General features: G+C 41.4%; 1 protein-coding gene across 23 annotated transcripts in view; it reads left to right on the top strand.

The window, feature by feature from the left end:
* The window catches only part of NRCAM (neuronal cell adhesion molecule), a 314,557-nt gene that overhangs the window by 177,663 nt on the left and 124,608 nt on the right, over nucleotides 1–12,286 (top strand). For 2 of the 23 annotated variants that reach the window (XM_067042859.1, XM_067042858.1), the window contains one exon: nucleotides 7,738–8,071. The exons of 19 other annotated variants lie outside the window; for them this stretch is intronic. The gene's annotated coding sequence lies outside the window, so the exon portion shown is untranslated. Of the gene's footprint in view, nucleotides 1–7,737; nucleotides 8,072–12,286 lie in introns of those variants that run through there. 2 more of the 23 variants (XM_067042846.1, XM_067042850.1) reach the window with 2 other exon arrangements.

Below are 12,286 nucleotides of genomic sequence, written 5' to 3'. Positions count from 1 at the left end.
CCAGAAATAAACCCATATACGTATGGCCAATTAATTTACAACAGAGGGACCAAGAATACACAAAGGGGAAAGGACAGTTTCTTCAATAAATGGTGTTGGGAAAACTGGACAGCCACATGCAAACAAATGAAACTGGACCACTATCTTATACCATGCACAAAAATTAACCCAAAGTGGATTAAATACTTGAATATGACCTGAAACCATGAAACTTGTAGAAGAAAATATAGGTGGTAAGCTCTTTGACATTGGTCTCAGCAGTGGTTTTTTGGATTTGAAACCAAAAGCAAAGGAAACAAAAGCAAAAGTAAACAAGTGGGAATACATCAAACTAAAAAACTTCTGAACAGCAAAACAAAGCATCAACAAAATGAAAAGTCAACCTACTGAATGCAAGAAAATATTTGCAAATCATATGTCTTATCGGGAGTTAATATCCAAAATACATAAAGAACTTGTACAACTGAATAGCAAAAAACCCAAACAATTCAATTGAAAAACAGGCAGAGGATCTCAATAGACATTTTTCCACAGAAGACATTCAGATAGCCAAACAAGTACATAAAAAGATGCTCAACATCACTCATCGTCAGGGAAATGCAAATCAAAATCAGGAGATATCAACTCACACCTGTCAGAATGGCTGTTATGTAAAGGACAAGAAATAACAAGTGTTGGCAGGGATGTGGAGAGAGGGGAGCCCTTGCACTATTGGTGAGACTGTAAATTGGTGCAGCCACTGGAAAACAGTATGGGAGTTCCTCAAAAAATTACAAATAGAACTACCATACAGTCCAGCAATTTCAGTTCTGGTTATTCATCTGAAGAAAAAGAAAACACGAAGACAAAAACATATCTGTGCCCCCCAGTTCATTGAAGCATTATGTACAATAGCAAAGATATGGGAACCACCTATGTGTCCTTCAGTGGATGAATGGATAAAGAAAATACACACACAGACACACACACACACACACACACACACACACACTGGAATATTACTCGGCCATAAAAAAGAATGAAATTTTGCCATTTGCAACAACATGGACAGACCCTGACTCTGTTATATTAAGTGACATAAGTCAGACAGAGAAAGACAAATACTGTATGATCTCACGTGTAAAATCTTAAATAAATAAATGAAATTTTAAAAGCGCATGGTTACAGAGAACAGATTGGTGGTTGCCAGAGGTAGGGGTAGAGGGTGAGTGAAATAGGTAAAGGGAATCAGAGGTACAAAATTCCAGCTAAAAATAAATAAGTCATGGGAATGTAAGGTACAATGTGGCAACTATAGTTAATAATACTGTCTTGCATATCTGAAAATTGCTGAGAGTAGATATTAAATATTTTCATTATAAGAAAAAAATTCTGGAACTGTATATGGTCATGGACGTTAACTAGACTCATTGTGGTGTTTATTTTGTAATATATTCATATATCGAATCATTATGTTGTACACCTGAAACTAATATAATGTATGTCAATTATAACTCAGTTGAAAAAGGAAACAAAGAAACAAGCAAAAACACCCACCAACAGCAATAAGACACCACTACATATCTATGAGAATGGCCAAACTCTGGAACACTGACAGCATCCAACGCAAATGAGGTTGTGGAGCAACAGAATCTCTTCTATTTTGCTGGTGGGAACCCAAAATGGTACAGCCACTTTGGAAGACAGTTTGGTGGTTTCTTACAAAACTAAACATACTCTTACCATACGATCCAGAGTCGTGCTCCTTGGTATTTATCCAACGGGGTTGTAAACATGTCCATGCAAAAACCTGCACACGGATGTTTATAGAATCGTTATTCATGACTGCCAAAACTTGGAAGCAACCACGACGTCCTTCAGTAGGTGAATGGATAAATAAACTGTGGTACATCCAGTCAATGGAATATGATTCAAGGCTAAAAAGAAATGAGCTATTAAATCATGAAAGGATATGAAGAAACCTTAAACTCATATTACTAAGTGAAAGAAGCCAATCTGAAAAGGCTACATACTGTGATTCCAAGTATTCTGGAAAAGGCAGCACTACGGAGAAAGTAAAAAGATCTGTGGTTGCCAGGGGTTGGGTTTGGTGGGGAGAGATGAATAGACAGAGCACAGAGGATTTTGAGGGCAGTGAAAATACTCTGTATATTATAATAATGGATACCTGTCATTGTACATTTATCCAAACCTATATAATATACAACACCAAGAGTTGAACCCTAAAATAAACTATGGACTTTGGGAGACTGTGATGTGGCAATGCAGGTACATCAGGGTAACAAATGTATCATCTTAGCGGGGGATGCTGATAATCGGGGAGGCTGTACATGTGTGGGGACAGAGGGTACATGGGAAATCTCTGTACCTTCATTTCAATGTTGTCGTGAACCTAAAAGTGCTCTAAAAACAAGTAAAGTCTTACAAAAATTTTTTTAAACCAAAACCCTGTTGATACTGCCACCAGCCAGTCCTTGTGACCCATGTTTAACTGTCAAGAAAGACACATTTGAGAAATAACAAACTATTTGGAATCAACTTATCTTTCTCTGCATTGCTATGCCAATCATTAACTTGTATTAATTTCTGGCTTTCGAATTATGTATCATCAGACTTACGACTTCTGAGCATTTGCTTGCTATCGGGCTATTCTAATACAAAAAAAATAAATTGTATAATGAAACGAATTCTATTTTCCCTTGAGATAATGCATTTTTAATTACTCAGAAGGGAGTCAGATTAAGAAGCATTGACGCAAAGTAAAGGTAGGAGATAATAAAATATTTCCATGGCAGGTTTAATTCAAGACACTCATGTATACCAATTAATTTGGTGTTGGATTAGAGGTATATGGAAGAAGGGGTTGCCCAGAAACACAGCTCTTTTCTTTTGATCTTGTGTATTTCATCTGCCAACAGCTAGGCGACTAGATCCTGGATTTGCCAGTTTTCTTTGTGGAGCCATTGGAAATGTGACTAAGCCCAGGAGTTTTTGTTCTTGCTCATGTACAGATTGCTCTCGGAAAGTACCCAGATGTGAGCACTGTAAGTCCAGCTTTGTAATACTGTTTATCTGGCAACAGAAGTGCTGTTTGCGGTAGTTAACTATCTTTTTTACATTTGCCATGGTCCAGTGGTGTTGCAGAGCTTTGTGGCATCCGTAGCGAGTGGGTGACAGTCAGCAGATTCTAAAGCCTTTTCAGAACCCTGGAAGAATAGATAATGATAGTGCACAGTGCTGAAATGACTAAAGGGATAATGTTGATGCAATTCAGCGTCCCCAAAACGATTACAGTTCATTTTCTTTAATTAGCTTTTTCAAGTTTTGACTTTAATTCTTTATTGTGTAACTTCTGGAAGATGCCATTCAGAAAAACATCACCATGAAATCCATCAGAAATGTTTAGACAGTTGTCATCACAAAGAGTCAAAATGCCTGCTTTGTTCTCTGTTGTTCTCTGTCGACCCTTCTTTGTCCTACACTGATGGTTGCTGATTAGACTTTGTAAGGTTATAAGTGATTTCTTTTTCAATGTTTCAGGGAGGTGGTTTTTACCTTTTGGATCAGATAGGCATGGTGTTCCACTGACAGAAACCTGAAAAAGAGTGAGTTAAATGAAGTCGTAGTATTTTCCCTTGGAACAGAGACGTCTGGTGGTTTGTGGCTCAGATGACCTTTGCATGTTGACCTTTGAGACTTTGGCATGAAATGGAGTCTTCAAAGTTCGACAAGATTAATGTATTACCCTACTTGTTATCTAAACCTTCCAAGTTTCTTAACATCATAGGTTTGCCCCATATGTGGGAAATGGATCTCTTCCTTCAGGAAAGTAGGGACCCCACAATACCATTTTTCGTTTAGTTTAGATTACAGTGGTTCTCAAACTTCAGTATGTATCAGAATCACCAAGAGTTTCTTGCTATACAGATTCTAATCCCACCTTCAGAGTTTCTGGTTCAGTGGAGCTGGGGGTAGGTCCCAAGAATTTGCTTTTCTAACAAGTTCCCAGCTGATGGTGGTCTGGATACCACACTTTGAGAACCACTCAGTTAGAAGAATTTTATTACAGCGGGTCAAAATCCCCGCTAGTATGGAACTCCCAGATAAGGCTCTGAAGCCTTAACTTCTGTGACTTAGCTGTTGACTCGAATTAATTCAGCAGTCGTTTCTTGAGTGCCTGCTGTGTGCTCAGCCCTGACCGACCCTGCTAGCCCTGAGACGAGAAACAAAGATAAGTCAGACAAAGACTTTAAAAGCTTACAAACATATGTCAAGTACCTATATAACTCAACCAAGAGGCAAAGAATCTATACTTTTTTCTATTTATGCTGTTGGCAGTATATGTAGGATTTTTAATGGAAAGCCAAATTTCTTTCATCGTACTATTCCAATTATTCCAGTGGTTATTCCGCATTTTTATTTCAAATAGAGGATTATGTCCTGTAACCACCCTGAGTCCTAGATAACTTTTGTTACAGGGAAGTCCCAGCCCAATTCACCACATGTGCTATTCCTGTTACCAAAACAAACTTACTTACCAGACGCACAGCAAAGCCAATTTCCTGACCCTGGCTTGTGGTGAGGGAAATACAGCGTTTATTGTAAGGCACCCAATGTGGAGCCAAGCAAGGAGAATGGGCAGCTTATGCTCAAAATCCCCAAACCTCCCAAGTGACTTTTAGGGAGGGGGGTTTAAAAGGAAAGGTTAGGGGTGTGGGTTGCCAGGGGGGATGGGGGGGGGCTGATCAGCTCAAGCACTGTTCTGTGATTGGTTGATGGTGAGGTAACAGAGCAATTCACAGGGGTCAATGTTATCAATCCTCAGGCTCCAGCTGGTCTGGGGAGGCTACAGGCTTATGGCCATCATGTAGTCAACTTCTTCTACTTGGTGGGGGGTTTTAAGTATCTGCAAAACAACTCGAGGATACAGCTCCTCAGGATATTATCTGTGGCCCTTGAGGAGGAAATAAAGGTCCTTGACTTTGTCTTACGGCTAAACTATTATTCATTGGTCTTGCCTGACTGTTTTCCTTTGCTTCTGCATGCTCTCGCTTCTCTGATTACATTTACTCGTTAGAACTCAGGGAAGGCCTAGGAGGCTAAAGCTTTTCTACAAACAAAAGGCAGGGGACACGGAGGTGGAGGTGTCTGTTCCCAGGAAGGCCCTGCAGGGTCCTGCTGCATTTCGTTCCAAGCAGGCTTATCTGCACCACCTCCCATCATGCCCCCACCCCAGACAGAAATGGAGAAAAGTCATTACAAGCAATAACAGAGACCCAAGATCTGAATCATAACCCTTCTCCTCCCAAAGAAGGCAAGTTACACCTGCATCACAGTCAGTAGTGATGGCCCATGTGATTAGTGATGTGGTGTCTTTCTGGTGAAGGAAAACACTTTCCCAGCTGTTCTTGGAAAGAGTAACGGAGAACTCCCCCCAGCTCCAGCTAATGGCTGGTTTACCCTAAGAAGCGGTGGTAGCAGCGCGGACAGGTTCTAATGTAATTTAAATGGCTCACCAACCGGATAAAGGCTTCATGTCTCCAATAAATTATACTCTTAAGCAAAGATAAGGGAATACAATTAATGTGTGAGTCCAGGTAGTGAGACAAAACTAAACATTTCTTATTGAATCTAAACTCACTGGCATATAGAGAAACATTTCTATTCGTTTACTTATGGTTCTCAAAATACTACACTGATGTACATTTTCCATGTGCCATTGAGTAACCATTGCTAATACATGCATCTTAAGGTGAGAAAAATGTACTTAGTAAAGATTTTGAATAAAAGAAACCTCTTTTATGTGGCTGCAAAAATTTCCTATTTAGGATTTCTGAAGATTTAAAAACTCAGTGTACTGGAACCTCACTAAATAAGTTGTGCCTAAAAGTAATAAAACTGACAGATCTGATTGTCTAGATACCACAGCGGAGTGGAAAGAGTGGGTCGTGGAGGGACATAGATCTGACTTTGAATTGCGGTCCTGCCACTGAACGGCTGTTTGTAAAAAAGGGAGTAATGCCTACTTCACAGGATTTGGGAGTATTAAATAAAATAAAGCACATAAAGTCTTTAGAAGAACGTTGGATGTATACTCATCACTTAAGAAGTGCTTTCTCTTCCACCTCCTTTCTTTCATTTTTTCCCTCCATTTCCTGCTCCTCTTCTTTCTTTCCTTTTTCCTCTACTTCTCCCTCCTCCTCCTCCCCCTTCTCCTCCCCCCACCTTATTCTCCCCCTCCTCCTCTGCCCCCTCCTCCTTTACTCTTCTTGTTTTATCCCTATTGCTTCGTCTCAGTGAGTTCTGTCCTGCTCAAAGGAACTACCTCATTGACTCTCTAGCATCCTTTTCACCTATTGGGGTTGAATTTGATCTCTGAAATGGTCCAGTGTCATTCAGAACCGACACAGTACCTGTGGGTGAGGCTGGTGAGCATTGCTCTGAAGCAGTGGTCTGTAACTGCTGCTGCTGCAAATCCAGCCCTCTGCCTGTTTTGTATGGCCTGCGAGTTTAAAGGTGTTTTTACATCTTAAAATGTTTGCAAAAGATCAAAAGAAGGATGAAATTTCATGACATGTGAAAATTACACGAATTTCAAATTTCAGGGTCCATGAGAAATAACGTTTTGTTGGATCTCAGCCACCCCCATTTGTTGAGTATCATCTGTAGCTGCTTTTACAGTTATGCCAGAGTTGAGTTGTTGCAACAGAGAGGGTGTGGCCGCAAAACCTAAAATATTTATCTGACCCCTTTACAGAAGAAGTTTGCTGACCCCTGTTCTAAAGGAACAGAACATGTGTGGATTTTAATTTGGTTCTGAAGCCAGTTCTGAAAGGGGAGCTTCATGGGAGGAGCCGCTCTAGCACGATTAGAATGAGTATTGAGCTTCCTAAGGTGGCTGTGTGGAGAGCATTCCAGGAGATGGATGACAGAGTTTCTGGTAGAATTGCCTACACACACAGACAAAAATCCATCTCTCTGCTCTTCTCATGATACCACTAACTCCTGACAAAATTTAATGAGCGATGACTATATACAAAGGAGTTTTGTTACCAGCTCCCCTGATCTTTCAGACAGTTTTATCTATGAAGCATCCAGGGCGCTGGTCTGGGGGAGACTAGGACAATAAGGTTTCACTCAGACAATCCCTATGAACAGTTTAGACCTGCATTTCAGAAGATATCTAATAACAATGTAAACCCCTCCCCTTCTCCCAATTACTCTGTTATCCCTGGGAAATCCGTTGTCTTTTCTGAGCAAGCTGTATCTCTTTGGGAGAAGAACTGACCAGATCAAATATCTACCTTGAAACCCATTATAAAGCCTTTTTTAGAAACAGATTGAAAGTGATCACATATTCCTTGATAGTCCCCCCCTGATGGAGTCAGTCCTGGTATTTGTGAATAACTGCCTGTTGGTTTCAATTCAATGCACACAGCTATTCCTGGGAGGATTAGTGAGTGATAGGGTGTGTTGCTTTCAAGGAACAAATGAGGTGACTAGGAAGGGGTGGGAGGTGGGTGGTGTTCTGCCGCCATGTGGAAGGCACCATGTAACCTGGTCTCCAATGACTGAACCAAGGCAGGAGACAGAGGAACAGAGCCATTAGGTGGACTTAAAGCTCAGATGGTCGAGTCAGACAAGCCCACGAGTTTCATAGGTTAATACACACCATCTGTCGGTTGCATCGGCACTCCTGACTCTTCCTAGGAGCACCTATTTCTCTCTTCTCTCAAGGTCTCAGCCCAGCCTCCCGTTCCCATCGCTGCTTCAGCCACTCATTGAACAGATGAATGAGCCCTTCTACCACACGACGCTGACTAAGCCACTCACTTATTCAGCTGAGTGCTAATTACGTGCCAGGCGCCGTGCTAAGTGCGTGAGACAGAAAGCAGAAAAAGAAGTGTTTCCTGCCCTCCCCTGGGAGGTGCTAACAGGCTCCCAATGGACACAGACTTGGAAACGAGTGTCATGGAGTCCGGTGGCCTTCTAATAGATGCCCGTCTGTGCGAGTGAAAAGCTCCCGCTGGGGACAGACCAGGAAACTAACCGTTGCAGTTCCGTATAAACCGTGAGTTGGGTGAACTAGTGTGGGATCCTAAGGGCTATATGTGCTAAGTGGAGAGTCTGAACATGACTCTGAGGTCCCCAGGCACCTGGGCAGGGGAGTCACGTGACCAGGATTTTAGAATGATGCTCCGGAAGCCACGTGGAGAACGGATTGGAGGGTCCTGACGCCAGAGGCAGGAAGCGACATTAGAGCTCTTCGGGTACCCAGGCGGGTGGTACCACCTAGAGAGGGTGAAAATTAGAGAGAGGCGGGGAGAGAGATTCAACTGAACCTGATGGCTTCTTAAGGCAGTGGGGGGAAGGAGAAAGAAAAGCAGCTGGCATCCGGCATCCAGCATCCAGCTTGGAGTCCAGGCACATGAAGGTCATTCAAACACTGCACTTGTGTAGGATGAGAAGGGTGGAGGAGAATTCTGGGACAAGAGGTTTTTAAGAAACGTGGTAGAATTTGGGGAATGAGAGACATATATAGGATGAAAGGAGGAAGAAAAGTCTAAAGGGGGCTGGGAAAGCTCATCAGAGAGCTAGAAAGGGAAGGACCCTGTGGATGCCGAGGGAGGGGAGCACAGAAAGGGGGGCGGTGAGCGGACAACAGTGCCACCCACTGCAGAAAGGTCAAGTGAGACCACGGTAGAAACTGTCACTCCAGATACCAAGGACTTCAAGCTTAGACCTGCAGGATCCTCCCAGAAGTGGCCCCAACCTCCTTTTCCAAATGCATTGCCTTTTTTTCTTTTTACCTCTGCCAAATCGAGCTGTTCTGTTTCCTGCGTGTAACCCTCAGTTTCCACCTCCTGCTCCTTCTCCTTCCTGGAGGGAATGCTGTAAAGTCCACATCAAATACCACCTTGCATTTTGACTGAACTGGCATTGATCTCTCGCTTCTCTCTGCAATCCCAGCGCTTTATCGGTACCTCTCTGGGTCACTAGTCCCCTTCTCCCTAATATTATAATGACTCAACGTCATTTTCCTCTTTCCACTCAATTGCAAAGCAGACCAGTTGTATTCGCGTAATACCTAGGGTGTCAAGTATTAGGTCATATTAAAGCCATGTAATCGTCTTTTACTGATGATTTAAAGAATGATAAAGCCAACCTCCTCCACCACTAAAGTTTAGGCCTTACCGGAAGTGTAATGATTTGTCATAAGAAATTATGAAAGCTGACTTTCTTAGAATATCCTCCTGTTCTGTGTTCATTTTCCATAGACAATTTTAAATTTGATTGCAAAAGGCCAGTCTATACTTAGAGTCGAGAACAGATGAGCATTTTAAAACACTGGTTCTCAAACTTGGCTGCATGGGTGGAATCACATGGGGAGTTTTAAAAACACTGACCCTGTTGCCAGATTCCACCCCCAGAGCTTCTGCCGTAATTGGTTAGGAGTGTGGCCTGAGCCCTGGGAGGCTTCAGATCTCAGGTGGCTCTAATGAGCAGCGAGTTGCGAGAACCACTGTTTGCCACACTGATTTGCATTAAAGATTGCATCTGTTCCTGGGGGTGACTTACTGTTCCTACGTTGGAATCCGTGTAGTTATGAAGCAGAAATTTGTCTTTACCTGTAATATATTCTCTCCCTCTCTTTCTTCTCCACTCCAAGAAAACAGTCTTCTTCAAAGGTTTTGACTGACAGAGCTCTTATCTCTGCCAGAAGAAAAATACCTGTCTCTTTCATAAATGTCCTGCTTTGGCCAGTTACCAACAAGCAACAAAACCTTGAGTACAGAAAAATTTCCATGTGTGACTTGATAGAAAATACATTCGATTTCAGACTGAAATTTGGAGATGCAGCACTTGGTATGAAGGCCCCAGAGTACCTTTGTTCTGAATAAGTTCCAGCTAAACAAAAATTCCTAATGAAAATAGGTTGGTTACTATCTAGGTAATCAACTATCTGATTTTTTCTAGTAATCATGTCTCCAGAAATACATGTGTAAAAAAAGGTTTCTTTCTTTAAAGAGAAAGGATAGAGAATAAGAGAGAAGCACACAGGTATCAATCCGTTCATCCCAGACATTAGTAAGGTCCTCCATGGAACAAATTCTTTCCTTCTCTGTTAAAAATCTTAATTTTGGTCATTTCCTTGGAAACAGTATATGAATATCTTTTGTTCTTGTTACACTACTGAGTTGGTGCATATCCACGCTTTAGAGAAAGCTAGGTGTACTCCAAAGTACTAAGTAAATCATCTCACAGGGCTGCTTGTTATTAAAGATATTTATTTATCTAACAGTTCTGTCGAAGAAGCAGGACTGCAGTGACGTCACAACTTTAGTTTTTCCCACGGTGGCCCTGGCACTCCTGCTCTGTAGGGCCAGTGCTCCAGCTCCTGGAAGAAATCTCCAGATTTATCCCCTTACTGGTGTTTCATCAAAAGTCTTCCAGACACTTGAATCCCTGAAACTCTCTCAGTTCTGTCATTATCATGTCGAGGTTAGTTTATTGATCAAAACTGCCAGCTTTATCGAAGCAATGGCTGGTGCAGGCAGAGCAGCCCCCAAGCTGGGCAGCCACTCCAGACTGATCTTTCCCAAGTGCCCTAGAGGTACTCTCTCTCTCTCATCTCACATTTGCCACTGGGGCTCTTTCACCTGCATTTTCTGATGAGCAGATAATAAGCCCTCCCTCAGCCCCTGGGCAGCCAGCTGGACCCCCCAAGCATCCTTCTAAATCCTTGCCAAGATCCAATTCAAATACCTCTTATCCCGGAATCTTGTTTTATTCATAATCCCAAGATAACTGGCTTTTCTCTGAACTCTCATGGCATGCTGTGCCATTCCTGGACCACTGATTTATTTATGGTACGGTCTCCAGGCTTATCTCACCTGCTATACTCAGAGCTCTGTAAGAACTCTCATCGTTCTTTTTTTTTTTTTTTATTGCTCACGATGTACAGGATAAAAAAATGGTTAAAATATTTTTTAAAAAATCAAGGCATTCATAAAATGTGTAGTCATGTTATTATCCCATGTACTGTATACATAAACGTGTTGTCATTGAAGACATAGGGAAATTGCTCAAGTGTTTGTTTGATTTTGTTGATTTTCATCAGGTTAAGGGGAAAAAGAAGATTGGTGTATTTATAGTTTTTCACATATTTTTGAAGGGAAACATGCAGTCACTTAAAGCAATTTATCAAAAATAATTTAAGAGGTTCCATGAAGTTATTATCATATTTATTGTGTTATACCAAAGAGCAGGCAGCAAGTTACTTATTCCCTTCAGCAAGGAACCCATTTCCAAAGACTGCGGGGATTTTTAGAAGGACGCGTTTTTTTATCATTTAATTTTAAAGTATATTTAACTTCCATTTTAAGAGCTTTTAGCATAATAGGCCCATTGCTTCCCTGTCTTCCCAAGGAAGGTAATTCATTATTTTATTATCTTTGTTTGACCTAGTGTTAGCAGACAGACCAGACTAAAACACAGCTTATTAAATATTTAAGAAATCACATTAAGGTGGCACTTGTGTCTTCTCTATAACAGCTGCTAGCTGTATCACTAGATCCTTTATTTCATTACATAAAATACATAGGCATTGTTATCGCCGTCCGTCCAGTTAAAAATGGGCAAGGGTCAAACTATTTCCAGGAGCACCATAAGTACTAAGTGTAGGAGTTCTAGATTAACCGTCTCGTGATTTTTGAGACAGTTCAATAAAAAATGGTAAGTTGAGACACAGAGTTGTGTGCATTCATTATTGTTCTGTGAGAGAGCTCTTTTCCAACTCTTACCATTCTGAGATTTCAGTTCTTCTTTTGATCTATTTATTATTTCTTTTCCATTATGGTTTATCACAGGATATTGAAGGTAGTTCCCTGTGCTGTACAGTGGGACCTTGTTGTTTATCCATTCTCTATATAATAGCTTGCATCTGCTAACCCCAAACTCCCAGTCCATCCCTCCCCCAGCCCCCTCCCCCTTGCCAACCACAAGTCTGTGCTCTATCTGTGAGTCTATGTTTCATAGATAGGTTCATTTGTGTCATGTTTTAGATTCCACATATAAGTGGTATCTTATGGTATTTGTCTTTCTCTTTCTGACTTACTTTGCTTAGTATGATAATCTCTACGTTCATCCATGTTGCTGCAGATGGCATTATTTCATTCTTTTTTATGGCTGAGTAGTATTCCATTGTATATATGTTCTACATCTTCTTTATCCATTCCTCTGTCGATGGACATTTAGGTTGTTTCCATGTCTTGGCTATTGCAAA

Source organism: Kogia breviceps, chromosome 9, assembly GCF_026419965.1.
Source record: "Kogia breviceps isolate mKogBre1 chromosome 9, mKogBre1 haplotype 1, whole genome shotgun sequence".
Taxonomy (NCBI): Eukaryota; Metazoa; Chordata; class Mammalia; order Artiodactyla; family Physeteridae; genus Kogia; species Kogia breviceps.
The sequence above is the reverse complement of the archived record's forward strand: the minus strand, read 5'-3'. Positions and strand labels throughout refer to the sequence as shown.